Below are 8,723 nucleotides of genomic sequence, written 5' to 3'. Positions count from 1 at the left end.
GAACACAAGAGGTTCCACTTAAACTTGAGAAGAAACTTCTTCTCAGTGAGCGTGACGGAACACTAGAACAGGCTGCCCAGGGAGGTTGTGGAGTCTCCTTCCCTGGAGACATTCAAAACCTGCCTGGACACATTCCTGTGTAACCTTATCTAGGTGTTCCTGCTCCAGCAGGGGGATTGGTCTAGATGATCTTTCCAGGTCCCTTCCAATCTCTAGCATACTGTGTGTGTGATACTGTGTGAATATACATTCCTTATGTATATTCTTTTTAAATTCACTATTAAACACATAGTGCACAGCTGCATTATATCTATACAGTATTTTCTTGTAAGCTCTGCTACGGAACAACAGATGACCTTGAATATAGTAAATGATGTAGGTTTTTTTGCCTTAGAAGTGAAAATAAAGCTTGTTGTAAAAGTGAAATCAGAGTTATAACCAGTGTTTAACCTTCTGTTTGGGTTTTCATTCCCTGCAGTTTTACACTGTTCAAAGGAAATAAGCATGTTTCCGACATTCAAGTGTAGGTACATTCAGGCGTTTACAGATATAAACTGATATGGCATAAGAGCTGCTGATAATTAAAGTCTCATTCCTTAATCTTTGCAAAGTTATAAACTGAATTATTTGAGTGATTACTAGTATCTACAGTAATGTCATCTCCAACAATCAAACCACAAAGGGTTTCTCACGTGCAGGGTGCCAGGAGAAGGAGGAAGAGGATGAAGGGGAAGCGACAGGAGGAGGAGGCTCCCCATACTGCCCCCATGGTTCTCATCACCTCAACCCTCCACCTGTCTTGCACTTTCCAGGCCACGAGTGCTGACTGGCATTTCCGAAGCCAGACACAGAATAAGGCAGGATACGTATATGTGACGTCACAGAGCCCTTGCGTGTCATGACAGGGATCCTGGTTTAAACCCAGTCAGGTAACTTGTTCACTCACTCCCAGTGAGTGGTGCCGAGCTGACAACAATCGAGGTCCGTGTCCCCCCCCCCCCCCGGGGTTCTCCCCCACTCCCAGAGGAACGGGGAGGAGGATCGAAAGAGTGCAACTCCCACAGGTTGAGACAAGAACAGTCCAGCAACCAGTGTACACAAATCACCACCGCAGCTATCAACTACAACAATGATAAGGGAAAATAACAAGGGAAGAGAATACGATACCACCGGCCAAGAAGACGACTTCCACCCGGAAGCCCCGTGTCCTTCCGGGTAACTCCCAGTCACCCCAAACCCCGGCCATGACGTGCTGTGGCATGGAATACCTCCCTGGCTAGCCCGAGTCAGGCGCCCCATCTCTGCTTCCTCCCGGCTTCCCCTCCTCCCTGGCAGAGCATGAGCCTCACAAAGTCCTTGGTCAGGGTAAACATCACTTAACAACAACTGAAAACATTGACTTCACCAACACTGTTCTCAGGCTGGAAGTCAAAACACAGCACTGCACCAGCTAGCACAAAGGAAAAAAAAAACAAACATGACTGCTACTGCTGAACCCAGGACACCACCCCAGCAGTGGGGGTTGTTCTACCTGGAGAAGGCTCCGGGGAGTACTTACTGTGGCATTTCAGTGTATTAACGGGGGATAATAAGCAAGATGGGAATGATACTTCTTCCCAAGGCCTGTAGTGACAGGGCTAGCGGCAGCAGTTTTAAATGGGAAGAGGGTAGATTTAGATTGGACAGGAGGAGGGCATTTGTTACAACGAGGGTTCTGAGGCGCTGGAGCTGGTTGCCCATGGAAGCTGTAGCTACCCCACGTCTGGCCCTGTTCAAGGTTTGCTTGGATTGGGCGCTGAGCAACCTGACAAGGGGAAAAGATGGCCCTGCCCCTGGCAGAGGGTTGCTCTAGACGATCTCTAAAGGTCCCTGCCACACCAAACCACTCTATGCTTCTACGATCCCGAATGTATGACATGCTAATGGTGCTGCCCGTGAGACCTGCACTCCAGGATGCTGCCACTGGAGGGGCTTCATTGCGCAGGGCAGCCATCCAACGAAGAATGCTGGAAAAAACAACTCACTGTTTCCTTTGCTGCCACTTCAATTTCAGCAGGTAACCCAAAGCTACCAGGATTATGGACGCAAGGATGGCCATTGCCACAGCTGCAGTAAACGCCTGCACGCTTTTTGATTCTTCAGCCTGTGCTGCTTCCTCACTGCCATGACCAGCACCTGTTGGAAAAGAGACGGTCCCACATATTTCTGTATTCTGCACTGCTGACAATGCCATAGCGTGTTTTGTGTTGGAGAGGCTAAACTCTCGCTGCATCCAGGTGTGTCTTCAGGCAAGGAGGGCTTGCTGGGGATATTGTTCCTCAGTGGTGTGCAATGCAGTATTACAAAGTCATAAAAAAGGCAAAAGAGAAACGAAGCAGAATGCCTTAGCCCTGTGTTACCCCGGAAGCTCTAGAATGTCACCCAGATCACAAGGTGGGGAAACGTGGCCTGCAGCCACAGCTGTAATCACACCTGGAGAAGAAATGTTCCCCTCACGTGTTGCAGTCTACTTCTTTAGAAGTGGATGATAGTGCATGAAGATGAGCAGGGTCCAGGAGGCCCAAAGCTGCAAGGGTACCTGTATGGGTTTTGGCGTGGAAAGTTCTGGGGCAAGGAAGGCGTTAAGCTCACAGAGCAATAGCAGTCATGGGTCATCTGCCGAGGTGAGCAGCTCCGGAGAGGAGCCTTCAGCCCCGGATCGAGGGGAAACCCCGTGTCCGCCAGCCTCAGCTCTGAGCGGCGGGAGCCACCGAGGGACCCTCAAGCCCTCTCCAGGCCTTGCCCAGGAGCCTGGGGCTCCGCTGAGGCGAGCAAGGACTCACAGGAGCCGGCGCCAGGTGGAACGGGCGCACCCTGAGCAGGGAAAACCCGCCCCGGGGAGAGCGGGAACAGCGCGTGGCGCAGCAGTGGGGCGTGGCGCGGCAGCTGGCGCCGGTGCGCAGCGCGAGCAAGGGAGAGCGCTCGCCTCAGGGCCAGGGCCAGGGCCCGCTCTGGGAGCTCTGGTTTGGCTGCCCCGGCGGTGGCAGCGTCGGCACTAGACAGAGCCGATGAGAGGGGAGGCTGCAGTGCAGAGCTCGGAGTGTAGAGAGGGCCTGCACTGGTCTCGTGAGGCGAGGGCGCACAATGGGCAGGGCTGCACTCGGTGCGCCCTGGTGGAGGCCCTCCTGCAGCAGGGAGCTGAGCTGCGGGATACTGTCAGTAGCTGAAAGATGTCAGGGAAGTAGAGAGGGATCAGTGTTGCTTGCTCCGGGCCCAGACTGTGCAGGGGTCACAAGCGTCCACTGTAGCCCATAGAGAAAAGGAGGAAGGCATTAATCCAGGAAGCTGGGAGTTGTTAGGAAGCAGAAAAAAAAAAAAATAAAAGAAAGAAAACAAAGGAAACAGTGGAAAAGAGGAAGAGGACAATTAAAAAGCAAGGGTGTTCCTCCAAAATCCAACATTCCCACCCAGAACTGCAGGGGGCTAACGAGGAAATGCACGCTGCACCAGATGAACAACCAGCTGATGCCACAGTGAAGAGGGTCACTACTAGTGCCTCCAGGAAAAAGCAGCAGGTCACAGTAGTAAGGGACTCTGCTTTGAAAGGAACAGAGGCACCCATCCATTGGCCTCAGTCTCAAGGGAGGTGTGTTGCCTGCCAGGGGCTCGGATCAGGGACGTCGCTGAGAGGTTGCCTGGTCTAGGAAGTCCTGCTGACTGCTACCCACTTCTAATGGTCAATGTGGGTGCTAGTGATACTGACAGCAGCAGCCTGGGAATCTTTAAGAAGGACTACAGAGCCCTGGGAAAAGTGGTTAGGGGCTTTTCGGTTCAGATAGCTTTTTCCTCAATCCTCCAGGTCAAAGGGGAGGACCTTGACAAGGCCAGGTGGATTTGGCAGGTTAATAAATGGTTAGAACGGTGGTGCCATAGTCAGGGGTTTGGTTAGGGACTTGACTGCACTGGAATGGGTTGTGCAGGGAAGCTGTGAATGCTCCATCCCTGGCAGTGTACAAGGCCAGGTTGGACAGAGCCTTGGGTGACATGGTTTAGTGTGAGGTGTCCCTGCCCATGGCAGGGAGGTTGGAACTAGATCATCTTAAGGTCCTTTCCAACCCTAACTATTCTATGATTCTATGATTCTGTGATTTGGGAGGCCACGTTTACTGGAGGCTGGTGGAGCTGGTGATTAAGAAGGGGAAACGCTGACTTGGTTGGCTTGCCAGGCTGGTCAAAGCAGCTTTAAACTAGATGTGTTGGAGGGAGGCATCGATTCATCCCAACACTCCCAGTCACTTGTCAGCACCTGTAATAAACACTTGGAGCAATGCAGGGCTGTTTCAGAGCTGCTCCAGCCAATGAGCTGGCTTCATTTGGAGCTTGGCTCAGATGCCTCTATACAAACTCCTGCAGTATGGGGAATAAACGAAAGGAATTAGAGATGTCTACACAGCTGCAGGGGTACGATATCGTTGGCATCACAGAAGCGTGGTGGGATGGCTCCTATGACTGGAGTGTTGGAAAGGAAGGTTATAGGCTTTTTAGGGAAGACAGGCCAGGCAGGTGGGGAAGGGGAGTGGCTATTTATGTCAGTGGTAGGCTGGAGTGTACGGAACTCTGGGGACGGATGATGAGTCAAAAGAGACCTTGTGGGTCAGGGTCAAAGGAAGAACACCGATGGGGGGATATTACTGTGGGGATCTGAACTGGGAAGGGGTTCATCCATAGTTTAAAACACGGGTCTAGTAGTTGATACAGCTCACCGCGGTTTAGTACTTTCCTCACTAATGCAAGCTGCATTGCGAAAGGGGTGGGCAGTAAATCTTGACTCAAGTGCATAAGATTGTAACAATTGATAAGGCATAAGAGTTGCTGCATAATTAAAGTCGCATCCCTTAATCTGTCTGAAGTTATAAACACAACTATTTCATTACTAGTATCTACAGCAATGTCATCTACAAATATCAAACCACAAAATGTTCACCAAGTGGGTCCACAGCAGCTGTGTTACCTCCATGCCTCCCCACAGGGCTTCTGCCTCCCACCCGCCCTGAAGATGGTGCCTCTGTTGTTGTCCGCCCTACCTGGACGTCGTGCTGCCAATGGAAGAGCCCGGCTACCCTCAAAATGCAGGGCTGCCAGGAGAAGGAGGAAGAGGATGAAGGGGAAGCGACGGGAGGAGGAGGCTCCCCACAGTGCCCCCATGGTTCTCATCACCTCAACCCTCCACCTGCCTTGCACTTTCCAGGCCACGAGTGCTGACTGGCATTTCCGAAGCCAGACACAGAATAAGGCAGGATACGTATATGTGACGTCACAGAGCCCTTGCGTGTCATGACAGGGATCCTGTGTCACGGGGCACCTCTGTCAGGGCATGGAGGGCCTTGCAGAGGCCTGTGTGCTCACCCTCTATCTGTGCTTTGGGGACACCATCTACACAGAGCCAGAGATGCTTGGCAAGGACGCTGTCTCCTGCCTGCCAAGTCATCTGGTGTGTTCTCTGATCTCCTACTGTGGGATGGGTTGACCTCAGCCAGCAGCCCACCACCCACCTGTTCTCAAAGTCAGCAAGCTAAAATAACACCAAGTGCCACTGCCCAAAAGGGAAGAGACAGCCCTGGATTGGGACCTGTTCAGGGTTTGGTTGGACTGGGTGCTGAGCAACCTGACAAGGGGAAAGATGGCCCTGCCCCTGGCAGCGGGGTTGCTCTAGCCAATCTCTAAAGGTCCCTGCCACACCAAACCACTCTACCCTTCTACGATCCCGAATGTATGACATGCTAATGGTGCTGCCCGTGAGACCTGCACTCCAGGATGCTGCCACTGGAGGGGCTTCATTGCGCAGGGCAGCCATCCAACGAAGAATGCTGGAAAAAACAACTCACTGTTTCCTTTGCTGCCACTTCAATTTCAGCAGGTAACCCAAAGCTACCAGGATTATGGACGCAAGGATGGCCATTGCCACAGCTGCAGTAAACGCATGCGTGCTTTTTGATTCTTCAGCCTGTCCTGCTTCCTCACCACCATGACTAGCACCTGTTGGAGAAGAGACGGTCCCACATATTTCTGTATTCTTCACTGCTGACAATGCCATAGCGTGTTTTGTGTTGGCGAGGCTGAACTCTCGCTGAGCTGGGATGCCCAAAGTTGTGGGGAGCCTGCAGCAAAGGTTTTGGAGCCCCAAGGACTTAGAGGGCTGCTGGTTGCTGATGCCTTTCCTCTGTGCTGTGTTCTGTGTCACGTCTGGTTCCTGCTCCTTGTGCTCAGACATCCCCATGTCAGCAAGCTAAAAGAACACCAAACCTCTCTGCCACTGCCCAAAAGGGAAGCTACAGCCCTAGGTGCGGGGTAGGTTACTCCACGTCTGGACCTGTTCAGGGTTTGGTTGGATTGGGCTCCGAGCAAGCTCACAGACATCGAGGAGAGGCAGAAGACTGGTAAATGAACTCTTTGGATCAGAAGAAGAGCAACACCTAACTTCAGAAAGAGGAGGAAGAAGCCCAGGGTCCAAAAAAGACATAACTCATTTTGGTAAGCTAGCAATACAGAAGATAACCGTGTTCTTGAAGGAACTTGGTGCATTATAATACAAAAAAAAACCCTGAGGTGAGACACTCTTGCCCACAGAGACCTTTACTCACGCACATGCGTAGTGAAAGAAAGATGTATTGTGTCTTGAAATAGAGATGAGAACGTGAGAGCCAATGATTCTAGCTACAGACTGTTACGCACATGGAAAACACTGATTTTCACTGTTTGAAACATACAGAAGGGGCTAGCTTGCAGACTGGAGGTGTGCTAGCTTTGTGGAACTGTCCCCTCACACCCACCTGTGTGCAAATATGAATTAAACACTATCCGTACCCTGTGTCTGAGATGGGCTTATTGCACACCGGGTGAAGGAGCCCACATTTGGGAAAACCAAGGTAATTTTGAAGGTACTTTTCATGGATACCGCAGGTCTCCATACCTAAGAAAGATGACTGTAAGAGGGCTGCAAGGCACCTGAAGCTCTCATGGCCAGTACTGATGACCTGGCCATCTGGGATTTTGTAGCTCTTCTACAGGGAAGAGCTAGAGGCAGCCGTGTCCATCTCCTGCTCAAAATCCAGGGCAACCCAACAGCTTCTCTTTCATGTGGCACTTAATGTCGCTTTCAGCTGTAGTGGTGAAGCTGTAGCCTCTCTCTCAGGACCTTCATGAGGTATTCTGCCAGGTCACAGCCAGCCAGATGCAGAGGGAGGATGGCATGGGGGTGGACACAAGCTTCCATACACGGGGACAGCGTGGGTAACGCCATCTCCAGAGTCCATCGTAGTAACAGTGGTACAATGAGGAGCGTACAGGGACAACACAGCCTGGATGCCTGTATACATGGCTGAAGTATTGAAGGTCTTGAGTATCACAGAATCATAGAACAGCAGTTTGGATGGGACCTCGAGGATCGTCTGGTCCAAGCTTTCTAGGAAAAGCATGACCTAGAGTAGGTGTCTCAGCAAAGTCCTAAAGTGTCCAGTGCTAGGGAATCCACTGCTTTCGTGGGGAGATTATTCCAGTAGCTGATTGTTCCCAGTGTCTGACTGTTCTCATTAATATAGAGAATATCATCTATTAATCATCTATTATCTAATTAATCATCTAATATCATCTATTAATATAGATCATATCATCTTCTCTCTTTTGGCTTTGGGCTTCAGCGCAGGGTGCTCCTCAGGGGCCACTCTCAGCTTGTGGTAGAAAGCGTGGTGCCAGTGTTCTCCATGTCATCCCAGTTGGTGACGATGCTGCATTCAGTGCATAACTTACTTCATGTTAAAGAAATTTCCCCACCCTAGGTATCCCATAGCAGAGTCTCAGGCTTTAAGTCCAATAAGGCAGTTTGTTTGAGTAGTAGAGTGTTAGAAACAGCTTAAACTGGGTGCCTGTGACAAGGGACCTAGAACACAGAAATCCCTGGCCCTTTACACCCTTAACATTTAGGCACCCACTCTTGACACACTCCTCATGTGCCTTCCACACACTTTTTGGATCCCAAGGTGTCTTTTTCTCTGAGGTCTTTTTCTTCTTTAGCGGATTCTTTCTCTGTCTCCCGATGTTTCTTACCAGGATGGATTGCATCTTCTGCTGCTAGTCGGGGCTTCCTTATCTTCCAGTTTGCACTGGCCTCAGGGCATTCCTTTGCCAACCAGGAAGTTAAAGAGAAGTTCATTTCAAGAGAAGCATCTTGTGGCCTAAGCTCCAGCAGCTTTAGTTATTCGTGCTAAGAAAAACTATTGAGACCAACGTAGGGTGAGAAGAATTCAGATAATTTGATTTACAACAGTCCTCTCATTGTTATCATTAAGCATTCCTGCTAATATGTCCAAGAGAATTGAAGAAGGCTTTGAAGCTGTTTAACCGCCATCCGTAGTCTCACATGTAGTCTACTGCTAGCAACAGGCATAATATAATCAGAGCTAACAAGATTACCACTGGGTGGAACACATGATTATAGATCCCCAAAGCTATTGGTCACCACTATTTGAGTGATTACTAGTATCTACAGTAATGTCATCTCCAACTATCAAACCACAAAGGGTTTCTCACGTGCCAGTAGGATTCCAAACTAGTTTCACAGCATGTAGCTATTTTATTCATTTCCCCTTCTTGGCGAGTTCTTCTATTTCCAGGGCAGTTTCAGTGAGTTTGTGTTCTTTTTCTAGGTTATAATCTCCTTCCCCTGTAGCTGCATCTTTCTCCAATGC

General features: G+C 50.2%; 1 pseudogene; it reads right to left on the bottom strand.

Annotated features, from left to right (window-relative positions):
- Window positions 1-6,833: 6,833 nt before the first annotated feature.
- On the bottom strand, window positions 6,834-8,188 carry LOC130592710 (actin-like; annotated as a pseudogene).
- Window positions 8,189-8,723: the final 535 nt, after the last annotated feature.

The sequence above is a fragment of the Pezoporus wallicus genome, unplaced genomic scaffold, assembly GCF_028554395.1.
Source record: "Pezoporus wallicus isolate ANWC-B61680 ecotype Strahan unplaced genomic scaffold, APGP_CSIRO_Pwel_v1 contig_1851, whole genome shotgun sequence".
Taxonomy (NCBI): Eukaryota; Metazoa; Chordata; class Aves; order Psittaciformes; family Psittacidae; genus Pezoporus; species Pezoporus wallicus.
This window is presented reverse-complemented; position numbering and strand designations above follow the sequence as displayed.